We start from the raw sequence: 14,243 nt of genomic DNA on the forward strand, positions 1-14,243 counted from the left end.
GCCAATCCGTGAAATAAAGATGTCTTTGAGAATTTCTTTGTCTTATTTTAGTGTCAATATATGATAATATGATACAACTGCTAATAACCATTAAATCATGTTGTCACTTTACTTAAAGGTCACTATGTTGTGCTACAAGGTATTATAGTATGATACAATTGCTAATAACCGTTAATAAATGTTGTCACTTTACTTAAAGGTCACTATGTTGTGCTATAAGGTATTATAGTAGGATACAATTGCTAATAACCATTCATTAATGTTGTAACTTTACTTAAAGGTCACTATGTTGTGCTATAAGGTATTATAGTATGATACAATTGCTAATAACCTTTAATTCATGTTGTCACTTTACTTAAAGGTCACTATGTTGTGCTATAAGGTATTATAGTATGATACAATTGCTAATAACTGTTAATAAATGTCGTCACTTTACTTAAAGGTCTCAAAGTCATGCTATAGCATATTATAGGTGATTATTATATTTAATAAACACATTGGTTATAATGCATTATGACACATTATAGCACTTCACTATGTGCATTTATAACTAAGTAAGTTATGGTAGTTATAATGTGCTGTTCCACTTTGCATTATAACGCATTATAACCAGCACTTAATAATGCGTTATAAACGTGGTTATAAACTGTTATAAGCTGTTATACATGATTATAAACATTTATAACGAGTGTTATAATGCCTTATAAGCGTGTTATAATGCATTATAAATGAGCTTATAATGCATTATAATGCATTATAAAGGCATCCTTAATATAAAGTGTTACCGTAGTTTCTTGTAGATTTATTAAATCATTATTTCACAGCATCTCACCGAATAGACGGACCGGTTTCGGCCGTGTGGCCTTCCTCAGCGTCTCTAAACTGACTGTTTAGAGACGCTGAGGAAGGCCACACGGCCGAAACCGGTCCGTCTATTCGGTGAGATGCTGTGAAATAATGATTTAATAAATCTACAAGAAACTACTCCAGAGAGTGCGGATATTCCCTTTTTTTCTATCTACAGTAGCCACATGTCCCCCAACCTTCTTTTCTCCTCTTAACAATATCAAGTCAGTCCATCTGAAAGTTTCCCCAGAGAACATAAAGGACAGTGGAACAAAAGACATTGAGATTATGAATATTGAGACTTGTTTATTTCTATCTGCAACAATAATGTTCCACAAAAACAATACAGTTTATCAACAGGGTAATAATAAAAGATAATGTAAAGGTCACAAGTAATGAAGCAGAAATAACTCTGTCAACTCTTATAATATGAAATACTGGTACTACTAACAGCCCATTTAAACAGTATAGTAAGTGTTATTGCATTGACTCAACAAATCAACATATAATTCATCCCCATGCCATTGCTCTAGAACAGTGCTATTTAACCTGCGGCCCATGGTCATACCAATAAAATATATATTTGGTCTACTTTCAGTGTGGACAAATAATTTCTGATGTCCTTTTTCAGTTCATCTCCAAAACCACAAGGAAACAATGTTTTGTCTTGTTTTAAAATGACGTCTGACCTTAAAATACAATTGAGCATAGGTTGACACCTTGATAGTAGAAGCCTACAAAGCTATTCCTGCAGTGTGGCAACAACTGCTATCTATTCTGCATGTCCGGCAGTGATATTTACATGTGTCTGTCTAATCTCCCTCTTGTTATTCAGGCAGAACCCTTAACTAATCAAGTCCCTTTAGAAACCTAATTTGTACATGGTGATTGCTCCAAATTCTTCCAGGCACCATTGTTTCTGTCTTTGTCAAATACATGTTCTGAATAGTGTAATATTTGTGTTGAATAACGTAATTGCATTTACTTGTGACTTGTGTTATAGCAGTGCTATTTGGACAATACAGATGTGCAATTTCAAAGACATGTTCTGAATAGTGTAATATTTGTGTTGAACTGCATATCAGACCTTAAAAACACGTTTCTTTCTATGCACTAAACATCTGTCATGTGGGCAAAATTGGCAGTCACTTTAGTCACATGCATATGGGGGCATGCGTACAAGTGGCTAAATATGTATTTTTAGACAGAATAAGCCAGCAGTTTCTTTAAGTCACATCCAACCATGAAAGGTTGCGTTGTATCTTGGGAACAGGCTTATTCTGTGTACAATTACATATTAGCCACTTGTACGCATAGGCCTACCCCCAACCGCTGAAATAAGAATCTCTAAAACAATAGAAAGAAGTAAATGAAATCATTTTAACACTCATCTTTTATATTCTTTAATTGCAATCTAAAATATGGACCCTTGTTGTAAAAAACTAAAGCTGTCCTTCAAGTAAAAGTAGGTGGGAATGTGTACATTGCAAATTGGAGAGTGACTGATACATGCAATCCTGTGTGATGAAGATGAACTCTTAATAACACACTGCAATAACTTTAACAGTATGTTTACCTCCAGCAGTGTTGTCAGTTTTGTTTCATAAGAACAAATTGTAATATTTCATTGATGAACTTTAAAATCATACCCTTCGAAAGTCTTACGCTTTCAATGGCATTAAAAAGCCTGGAATCAACTATCAAAAAAGAAAAACAGCTGTGGCAGAGAGAGATATAAATAGAGATTTTCAGTGTGGATACTTTGTACAATCAGGAGAGAGACATACAGGATACATGATAAATAAGCATAATTGGAAGTGCTTATCATGGTTTCTGTGAGCAGACACATTTGGAACTGTAAGACCATACAATTGAACCTGATACATGAACACACTATTGCGTTACTGAAATTGGCAATTTACCATAAAAGACGTGTTGTTTTAAAATAGTTTTTAAACTTTTTGTGCAACAAGATGTGCAAGCAAATATTTTAAACACAGTAGACTATAATTAGTTGGGTTGGTCCTTCATCACAGCTGCTTCTACCCATTGTTCTGAAAGTATTTGGACCAATCATATGCTAATTGGGTTTGTATTGGCCAACATGGAGCACATGTATGCCATGCTGTGATTGGTGGAGAGATGGTAACTTATTGTTCTCCTCTTTGACCAATCATTCAAAGCAGTCTCAGGCTAGTCTAGTATAAGAAGAGCTTGTAGTTGTAGTTTCTCCACAACTCCTCCAGGATATCAATAATTTCTGATCAGATCTGACTGTGGACTCCAGACTTCAGGTGAAGATGAACTCTCTTGACCCCACCAGGGACAATGATGCTGAACAGCAGGAACCCAAAGAACATGGTATGTTGCTTGCATCACTCCTTCTGAATATATTCTATTGTAATTTGACCAGTAGCGTTGCTGTAGATTTAGATCATGCCTGTTTTATCTTGTTTATTGTCTCACAGTTCATATATGCATTGTACAATTGACTTAGCCACTTAAGACCTATATATTTAGTTGTGCAATTAAATTAAACATAGCTTATATAAAACCTTGCAGTGTGTTGAGTTGTCATGTTAGGGTATTTTTTAGTTTAGCTACTTGACAAAGTTGTTGGTGGTTTATGTCTATATAATATAATATATATGTACATTAACTAGCCTACATTACTATGTAATATTAAGCCCTCAAACTACTGCCTTTCCAGCTCTCTCAACAATCTTTCCTTTGTCTTCCAATCCAGTGTTGCATCATGAGTCTGGCTTCCCTGTCCTACCAGAGGTGAAAGAAGAAGCAAGCTTGGCTAAGCAAAAACTCCACTGCTGTGATCAGTGTGGAAAACACTTCTCTCAAATGGGCCAACTTAAATGCCACCAGAGAATTCACACAGTGGAGAAACCATATGGATGTGATCAGTGTGGACAACACTTCTCTGAAAAATCCACCCTTAAAAGCCACCAGAGAATTCACACAGGGGAGAAACCATATGGATGTGATCAGTGTGGACAACACTTCTCTCAAAAATCCACCCTTAAAAGCCACCAAAGAATTCACACTGGAGAAACCCCATATGAATGTGACCAGTGTGGACAACGCTTCTATACAATGTCCAACCTTAAAAGACACCAGAGAAGTCACACTGGTGAGAAACCCTATGGATGTGATCAGTGTGGACAACATTTCTATACAGTGCCCAACCTTAAAACACACCAGAGAATTCACACCGGAGAGAAACCTTATGGATGTGATCAGTGTGGACAACACTTCTCTCAAATGTCCAACCTTAAAAGACACCAGAAAATTCACACTAAGGATACAAAATTGTGATGTGTCTTGACAAGCTTTTAGACAATCAATACATTTAGGAGTTCACAAAGATGTACACACTTGTGGTCAGTGTGAAAAGAGTTCAAGCAGCTGAAAATGTCATGATTAGTGTGAACAGTATGACTATTCATAAAGGACGAGAAACATCAGTGTTGCATGATAATCACCTACATGTTATTGCAGATGGAGATACACATGTCTCAATATTCCACATAATTCTCGTTCTGTTTTACTTTCTGTGATATTGTTTTCCCTTTGTATCAGAAGTTTTATATAGAATGCAGTGTTGTTATTCAATGACTAAACAAGCTACCTATATAGTTAGTCATATCATACAATGTATATTGAAAATGTTTTCCTTGTCTAAACAGGACTTCTTAGCATAATAGAAAATGAAACATGATCTATGTGGTGACACATTATTGTGTGTTATTGTATCACTTTGTGTAAATAATTGTTGGCACAAATAAAGACAAACATTCAAAGTCAAGAGATTTTAGATTTGTTTATTGTAGTGTGTGTGAGTGTGAGTGTTAGTGTGTGTGTGTGTGTGTGTGTGTGTGTGTGTGTGTGTGTGTGTGTGTGTGTGTGTGTGTGTGTGTGTGTGTGTGTGCACACGCGCGTGCGTGTGTGTGTGTGTGGTAATTTCATTCAATCACATCAAATGGAAAAGGATGGCTATAACACACCTAAGTTAGTTTTAAAATGTACATTAAAGGGGCCCCACCATGAATTCTTCTTTCTTGTTTTTGGTCTGCCCAGTGTCTCTTCCAGCCCCCCAAAAACCCATTCATTAACTCTAAGCCTTGCCTTTCATTTCAGTGATTTTTCTGAATGGGGACGTGTCCCCTGCGGCATGTCTATGCGGCCCACCATAGTCATACCAATAAATATATATTTGTTCTACTTTCAGTGTGGACAAATAATTTCTGATGTCCTTTTTCAGTTTATCTCCAAGACCACAAGGAAACATTTTTTTAGTCTTGTTTTATACAATTAGTTTTTGCCATTCTGTTTGTTCCAAAGAAAGAAACTTCATAATTTCATCATTAATCATTCCATGACAACCTTTTTGTTCAATGAAGTTTGGCCTTATAGATGGAAATGTGTCTGTTTTCTGTGTGTTTCCTTCATTTTTAGACTACTCATGTACTGTTACAAAATCATTGTCTAAACGTCCAAAATGGGACTTTTTTGCCTTATTGTATTTGAATCTGTTTATTTTATCTTTTTGTTCTTGTTCAGCACTTGGTTTGATTTTGCTCATTGAAAATGTGCAATATAAATAAAGCTTGATTTGACCCTGCAAGAAGTAACAGGACCATCTGAAGCAAGCACATGTAATAATCTCAGTGGTCGAAAAGGTATTCATGTTTTTACTTGAGTAAAAGTATCTATACTGCAAATTGAAATACTCTGTTAAGTAAATGTACAAAATATAACAGATACTGTATACAATTTTCAGGCCTAGGTAGGGCTAAAGTGGTTTATGTATGTATTATGATTTAAATATCTGCAAAGAAACTAGTAACTAAAGTTGTAGTGGAGTAAAAGTAGGCCTACAATATTAGGATCCGAGATGAGTAGAAGTAAATGTATTGGAAATCAGTGAGACTGATCATGTGGTTAATGAAAAGGTTAGTAGAACAACGCCCAGGGATGAAGATTCAGAGCTTGTGATACATTGCACATCTGTATTGTCTCAATAGCACTGCTATAACACAAGTCACAAGTAAATGCAATTACGTTATTCAACACAAATATTACACTATTCAGAACATGTCTTTGACAAACACAGAAACAACGGTGCCTGGAAGAATTTGGAGCAATCATGTTCAAATTAGGTTTCTAAAGGACAGTTGTTGCCACACTGCATGAATAGCTTTGTAGGCTTCTACTATCAAGGTGTTCAAGGAGTCAAATTATGCTCGATTGTATTTTAAGGTCAGACGTCATTTTAAGTAAAAGTAGGTGGGAATGTGTATATTGCAATTTGGAGAGTGACTGATACATACAATCCTGTGTGATGAAGATGAACTCTTAACGACACACTGCAATAACTTTAACAGTATGGTTACCTCCCGCAGTGTGATCTGTTTTGTTTCATAAGAACAAATGATAATGTTTCATTGATGAAACATACCATTCATAAGTCTTAAGCTTTCAATGGCATTAAAAAGCCTGGAATCAACTATCAAAAAATAAAAATAAAAAGAGCTGTGGCAGAGAGAGATATAAATAGAGATTTTCAGTGTGGATACCAACTTTGTACAATCAGGAAAGAGACATACAGGATACATGATAAATAAGCATAATTGGAAGTGATTGTCATGGTTTCTGTGAGCAGATACATTTGGAACTGTAAGACCATACGATTGAACCTGATAAATTGGCAATTTACCTTAAAAGACAGTTAGACACATTGTTTTAAAATAGTTTTTAAACTTTTTGTGCAACAAGATGTCCAAATGAGTTGGTTGTTCCTTCACCACAGCTGCTTCTACCCATTGTTCTGAAAGTATTTGGACCAATCATATGCTAATTGGCTTTGTATTGGCGACTTGATTGGTCAACATGGAGCACATGTATGCCAGGCTGTGATTGGTGGAGAGGTGGTTATTGTTCTCCTCTTTGGCCAATCAATCAGAGCAGTCTCAGGCTAGTCTAGTATAAGAAGAGCTTGTAGTTGTAGTTTCTCCACAACTCCTCCAGGATATCAATCATTTCTGATCAGATCTGACTGTGGACTCCGGACTTCAGGTGAAGATGAACTCTCTCGACCCCACCAGGGACAATGATGCTGAACAGCAGGAACCCAAAGAACATGGTATGTTGCTTGCATCACTCCTTCTGAATATATTCTATTGTAATTTCACCAGTAGCGTTGCTGAAGATTTAGATCATGCCTGTTTTATCTCGTTTATTGTCTCACAGTTCGTATGCATTGTACATTTGCCACTTAAGACCTATATATTTAGTTGTTTCAATTAAATTAAAAATAGCTTATATATAAAACCTTGCGATGTGTTTCATGAGTTGTCATGTTACAGTATTTTTTAGTTTAGCTACTTGACAAAATTGTTGGTGGTTTATGTCTTTATAATATATATGTACATTAACTAGCCTACATAACTATGTAATATTAAAACTACTACTTCCCAGCTCTTAACAATCTTTCCTTTGTCTTCTTTTCCAATCCAGTGTTGCATCATGAGTCTGGCTTCCCTGTCCTACCAGAGGTGAAAGAAGAAAGAAGCTTGGCTAAGCAAAAACTCCATTGCTGTGATCAGTGTGGAAAACACTTTCCTCACATCTCCCAGCTTAAAATACACCAGAGAATCCACACAGGGGAGAAACCGTATGGATGTGACCAGTGTGGACAACACTTCTCTCAAAAAACCACCCTTAAACGCCACCAGAGAATTCACACTGGAGAGAAACCTTATGGATGTGATCAGTGTGGACAACACTTCGCTAAAATATTCAGCCTTAAAATCCACCAGAGAAGTCACACTGGGGAGAAACCCTATGGATGTGACCAGTGTAGACAACGCTTTCCTCAAATGTCCAGCCTTAAAAGCCACCAAAAAATTCACACTGGAGAGAAACCTTATGGATGTGATCAGTGTGGGCAACACTTTTCTCGAATGTCCAGCCTTAAAAGCCACCAGAGAATTCACACAGGGGAGAAACCATATGGATGTGATCAATGTGGACAACACTTCTCTCAAAGATTCACCCTTAAAAGCCACCAAAGAATTCACACTGGAGAAACTCCATATGAATGTGATCAGTGTGGACAACACTTCTCTCAAAAATCCACCCTTAAAAGTCACCAGAGAATTCACACAGGGGAGAAACCATATGGATGTGATCAATGTGGACAACACTTCTCTGAAATGAAGACCCTTAAAACACACCAGAGAATTCACACTGGAGAGAAACCTTATGGATGCGATCAGTGTGGGCAACACTTTTCTCAAATGTCCAGCCTTAAAAGTCACCAAAGAATTCACACTGGAGAAACCCCATATGAATGTGACCAGTGTGGACAACACTTCTCTGTAATGTCCAGCCTTAAAACACATCAGAGAATTCACACTGGAGAGAAACCTTATGGATGTGATCAGTGTGGGCAACACTTTTCTCGCATGTCCAGCCTTAAAAGACACCAGAGAATTCACACTAAGGATACAACATTGTGATGTGTCTTGACAAGCTTTCAGACAATCAATACTTTTAGGAGTTCACAAAGATGTACACACTTGTGGTCAGTGTGAAAAGAGTTCAAGCAGCTGAAAATGTCATGATTAGTGTGAACAGTATGACTATTCATAAAGGACGAGAAACATCATTGTAGCTTGATAATCACCTAGATGTTATTGCAGATGGAGATACACATGTTTCAATATTCCACAGAATTATCATTCTGTTTTATATTATATTATATTTTTTTTTCTGTGATATTGTTTCCCCTTTGTATCAGAAATTTTATATAGAATGCAATGTTCTTATTCAATGACTAAACAAGCTACTTATATATTTAGTCATATCCTACAATGTATATTGAACATGTTTTCCTTGTCTAAAAATGAATTTTCTTAGCATAATAGAAAATGAAACGTGATCTATGTGGTCTGGTGACACATTAGTGTGTGTTTATTTATCACTTTGTGTAAATAATTGTTGGTACATGTTTTCCAGTCACAAATAAAGGCAAACATTCAAAGTCAAGAGATTTTAGAATTGTTTATTGTTGTGTGTGTGTGTGTATGTGTGTATGTGTGTGTGTGTGTGTGTGTGTGTGTGTGTGTGTGTGTGTGTGTGTGTGTGTGTGTGTAGGTGTGTGTTTGTGTGTGTGTGTGTGTGTGTGTGTGTGTGTGTGTGTGGTAATCACATCAAATGGAAATGTCTCTTCCAGTCCCCCAAAAACCCATTCATTAAGCTTTGCCTTTCATTTCAGTGATTTTTCTGAATGGGGGCATGTCTGAACGCTACTCTTTTGAAATCGATTCGGCCCCATGTCACAGGGGGCTCATTTGCTATTGGGCCCCTCGAGAAGGGGGCAGTACTTTTTGGGACGCTATATTCGATTGAGACTATATGAGGTAATGTGGTACTAAAATTGGAACAGAGAATATTACGATTGACTCTACATGGTTCTCATCGTGGGTCTCTAATATTCTCTGTAACGTTCCAATTTTAGCCCAAAGACGGCTTCTGTTGCCAACAAAGGGCATTTTGGTATTGCATCTGAAATGGCTTGGAGTTATAGATAGACAGAACATGACATTTCAATATCTGAGTGGGGTATATGGACCAATATTTATATAAAATATATATTTTGAAAAGCAAAAGCAAAAAAAAACACTATAAATATTTAAAAAACAGTTGGTCCTTCACCAAATCAGATTCTATCTGATGTTGTGGTTCTGAACAGATTTGGAGCAATCAGGTGTAAATTAGGTTTCTATGAGGACTCTGTGGTCCGATCTATCTTAATGGCTCTGCATGAATAGCAATAGGGAGGTGAGAGACACATTCATAGGAGGACGTTAAAAGAGGTTGTAGGCCTATTGTTCTGAAGGAATTTGGAATAATCCTGCAAAAATTAAGTTTCTATGGGAATGACCTTGAATGTGTCTCGATAGTTTTGCTTGAATCACAAAGACAGGTGAGACACACACACACATAATGTTATATGCATTGTTTAAACCATTTCACTATGGGAAAGCTAGTCATTTAGGTAACCTCAGAGATCACCATGAAAGTTAAACCATGTGAAATATAAGAATTTCAGTGTAAACCAGACCACTGTCTTTTTACTAAAGTGAAATAAATGTAAATATTTAATTTACATAGCAAATTAATTATGTAGCTCATGTCACTCTTTACGACTTGAGCTACGAGGTCTAATTATTTGATAAAAAAAACTATACAAAAACTAAACTAAATATACATTTATAGATAAAGTTATTCCGTGGCAACAACTATTATCTAGTCTGCATGTCCTGCTGTGATTTCCATGTGTGATGAGTCTCTCTCATGTCCCTCTTGTTACTCAGGCAGAACCATTAAGATAGACTGACCAATCAAGTCCCTCTAGAAACATAATTTGCACATGACTGCTCCAAATTCTTTCAGAAATACAGAACCAGGAAGGGTAATCTTTGGTGAAATTATATTGTGTTTATATTGTACAGAATGTTATTTTGTACAGACCAGCCATCCATCTCCATAGACCTGGTCACACTTTAGCCTGGAGCCAGCCTGGAGCCAGCCTGTTCACTCCGTTCCACATTTTGTATTGTCTCTAGAGACAATACAAAATGTGGAACGGAGCGAACAGGCTGGCTCCAGGCTAGTCACACTTTGCATTTCAATGCATCCTAGATGTCGATGGGCCACCAAGTGTTCATCATTTGCATCCTGGGTGATCAAAAGTGGTTTCTCATAATACAGGTGTAAATGTTCTAAAAGAGGACAATCAACTAGCCTCTAATAGGGAGAAAGAGTCTGATCTACCTAATCCTTTTGTTTTGTAACCATGTCAATACTAAAATGATATTCCTAACCCCTTATGGACTTCACAAATAGCACAAGTGAAGATGTACAATTTATTTGGCATAAAGACATTTCACTTTATGGACTCTGATATCGCAAAGGGTAATGGGAGACCACTGCACATCCCTGACTTTGGAAAGTACAATAAAAAACTGTGAAGGTCACTTAACGACACGCCAATTGGCCAATGTTTAAATGTGTTCAATCGTGTTCTAATCATGGACCTGCATGTTTCTATCTACAGTAGCCTACATGTCCCCCTATCTTCTTTCCTCCTCTTAACAATATCAAGTCAGTCCACCTGAAAGTTTCCACAAAGAACATTAAGGACATTGGAACAAAAGAAATTAGGAATATTGAGTCTTGTTTATTTCTGCAGCAATAATGTTCCACAAAAACAATACAGTTTAGCAACAGGGTAATAATAAAACATAATGGTAAGGTCACAAGTAATGACGCAGAAAGAATATAGATGCAATATGCAGAAAATACAAATACTGTTCTAATAATGTCTCTGTAAACTGTCAACTCTTATAATAGGAAATACTGGTACTACTAACAGCCCATTTAAACAGTATTTTAAGTGTAATTGCAATGACTCAACAAATCAACATTAATTCATTCCCATGCTATTGCTCTAGAACAGTGCTATTTAACCTGCGGCCCGGGGGCCGCATGCGTCCCCTGCGGCATGTCTATGCGGCCCACCATAGTCATACCAATACATATATATTTGTTCTACTTTCAGTGTGGACAAATAATTTCTGATGTCCTTTTTCAGTTTATCTCCAAAACCACAAGGAAACATTTTTTTGTCTTGTTTTATACAATTAGTTTTTGCCATTCTGTTTGTTCCAAAGAAATAAACTTCATAATTTCATCATTAATCATTCCATGACAATCTTTTTGTTCCTTGAAGTTTGGCCTTATAGATGGAAATGTGTCTGTTTTCTGTGTGTTTCCTTCATTTTTAGACTACTCATGTACTGTGTTACAAAATGATTGTCTAAACGTCCAAAATGGGACTTTAATTTTTATCTTACGGCCCTTGGACTTTTGTATTTTGCAGAGTGGCCCTGAGCCATCTTAAGTTGAGTAGCCCTGCTCTAGAATCAACATGCTCATATACATGGAATGTGTTTATAACTGTTTAGTCATCTTAATAAACAATTCATTAAAGAATGACATAATAGATCATCATGCTATTCAGTGGTGTGTTCTAGACTTTTTTTAGGGCATACGGTCCACAGCTATCCGTGTGGCCAGGGCATACGCCAGTGCAAATATCCACTACTTTGAAAGGTTCACAAGGGCAAATTTATTATTTTATTTTTATTTCCGACAGCAGACGCTGTATACGTGCGTTACAGGTAGAACACAGCACTGATGCTATTCATAGAATATGTGGTTTTCCGTCCTCTATCACAAAGCTCTTGTCATACTGTATTCACTACAAATAATTAAAAAACTTTTGTTCTAAAAAAAGAGAGGAAAAAAAACATAATGTTTTTCGTATTTGATCTGATCTGATTTACATGTGTCTGTCTAATCTCCCTATTGTTATTCAGGCAGAACCATTAATAGATTGACCAATCAGGTTCCTTTAGAAACCTAATTTGTACATGATTGCTCCAAATTCTTTCAGAAGCCATGTGACAATAAAGCTGATGCCGATGTTGGATTTTATGTTTCATGTTGATTTTGTGTATTTTTAAAGCATAACTTCATGTGCTCCCTTGCAAAAGAGATTTTTAATCTCAACTGAACTATTCCTGGTTAAACAAAGGTGAAATGGAAAAAAATACAGTGTACTGTGTACACTATTAGCCGACATGCCTGTCTGTCTTTATCTGTGGCTCCGTGGAGTGTGTGTGTGTGTGTGTGTGTGTGTGTGTGTGTGTGTGTGTGTGTGTGTGTGCGTGTGTGTGTGTGTGTGGATGCTGCTTTGCGTGCCTGTCCTCCTGTTGTGTCCCTGCCCTCGAGACGTCCTTGGCCAGGCGTGTGTGTGTGTGTGTGTGTGTGTGTGTGTGTGTGTGTGTGTGTGTGTGTGTGTGTGTGTGTGTGTGTGTGTGTGTGTGTCTGCTCTGTGTGATTGTAATCCTGGTGATACATGGTAAACTCCTGACCCGCTGCTGCTCTGGGGCCCTCTGTTAGACGCTATTACCCAGCCCTCTAATTGCCGCTGACATTCATTTACCCACGAAGGGCTATCGCCTTCCCTCCATCACACTACTGGTGCATGGCTTCTGGAGTCTGGGCTGTGTGCATGCGGCCTGCACCCGTGCCCCACACACACATGTGTGTGAAACCAGGGGTGTGACAACAAATTCTGGGCCCTGAGTAAGGATTCATTGCGTTATTTTGTGCTTTGACTATTGAAAAATAGCAGATATACAAGCTCACAACGCGGCACCGAGTGCTATTTTTGAAAAATCGTGAAAATGTAAGATGTTTCTATGTCAGTGGTGCTCAAATATTTTCATGTGAAGGACCTCCAAAATGATATGTATTTGGCCACGGACCTCCTATCTCAGAATATTTAGTTCCAGGGACCCTCCAGAAGCAAAATATGAGTTACAAATGTTCGCTTAAAAAGTACATATTATATTCAAAGATTTGCGAACATTTTCACAACGTTTCAAAAAAATAGCAGCACTCGGTGCCACGCTGTGAGCTTATCTGTATGCCATGCTGTGATTGGTGGAGAGATGGTAACTTATTGTTCTCCTCTTTGACCAATCATTCAAAGCAGTCTCAGGCTAGTCTAGTATAAGAAGAGCTTGTAGTTGTAGTTTCTCCACAACTCCTCCAGGATATCAATAATTTCTGATCAGATCTGACTGTGGACTCCAGACTTCAGGTGAAGATGAACTCTCTTGACCCCACCAGGGACAATGATGCTGAACAGCAGGAACCCAAAGAACATGGTATGTTGCTTGCATCACTCCTTCTGAATATATTCTATTGTAATTTGACCAGTAGCGTTGCTGTAGATTTAGATCATGCCTGTTTTATCTTGTTTATTGTCTCACAGTTCATATATGCATTGTACAATTGACTTAGCCACTTAAGACCTATATATTTAGTTGTGCAATTAAATTAAACATAGCTTATATAAAACCTTGCAGTGTGTTGAGTTGTCATGTTAGGGTATTTTTTAGTTTAGCTACTTGACAAAGTTGTTGGTGGTTTATGTCTATATAATATAATATATATGTACATTAACTAGCCTACATTACTATGTAATATTAAGCCCTCAAACTACTGCCTTTCCAGCTCTCTCAACAATCTTTCCTTTGTCTTCCAATCCAGTGTTGCATCATGAGTCTGGCTTCCCTGTCCTACCAGAGGTGAAAGAAGAAGCAAGCTTGGCTAAGCAAAAACTCCACTGCTGTGATCAGTGTGGAAAACACTTCTCTCAAATGGGCCAACTTAAATGCCACCAGAGAATTCACACAGTGGAGAAACCATATGGATGTGATCAGTGTGGACAACACTTCTCT

Source organism: Nannobrachium achirus (genome assembly GCF_963921795.1).
Source record: "Nannobrachium achirus genome assembly, chromosome: 13".
NCBI lineage: Eukaryota > Metazoa > Chordata > Actinopteri > Myctophiformes > Myctophidae > Nannobrachium > Nannobrachium achirus.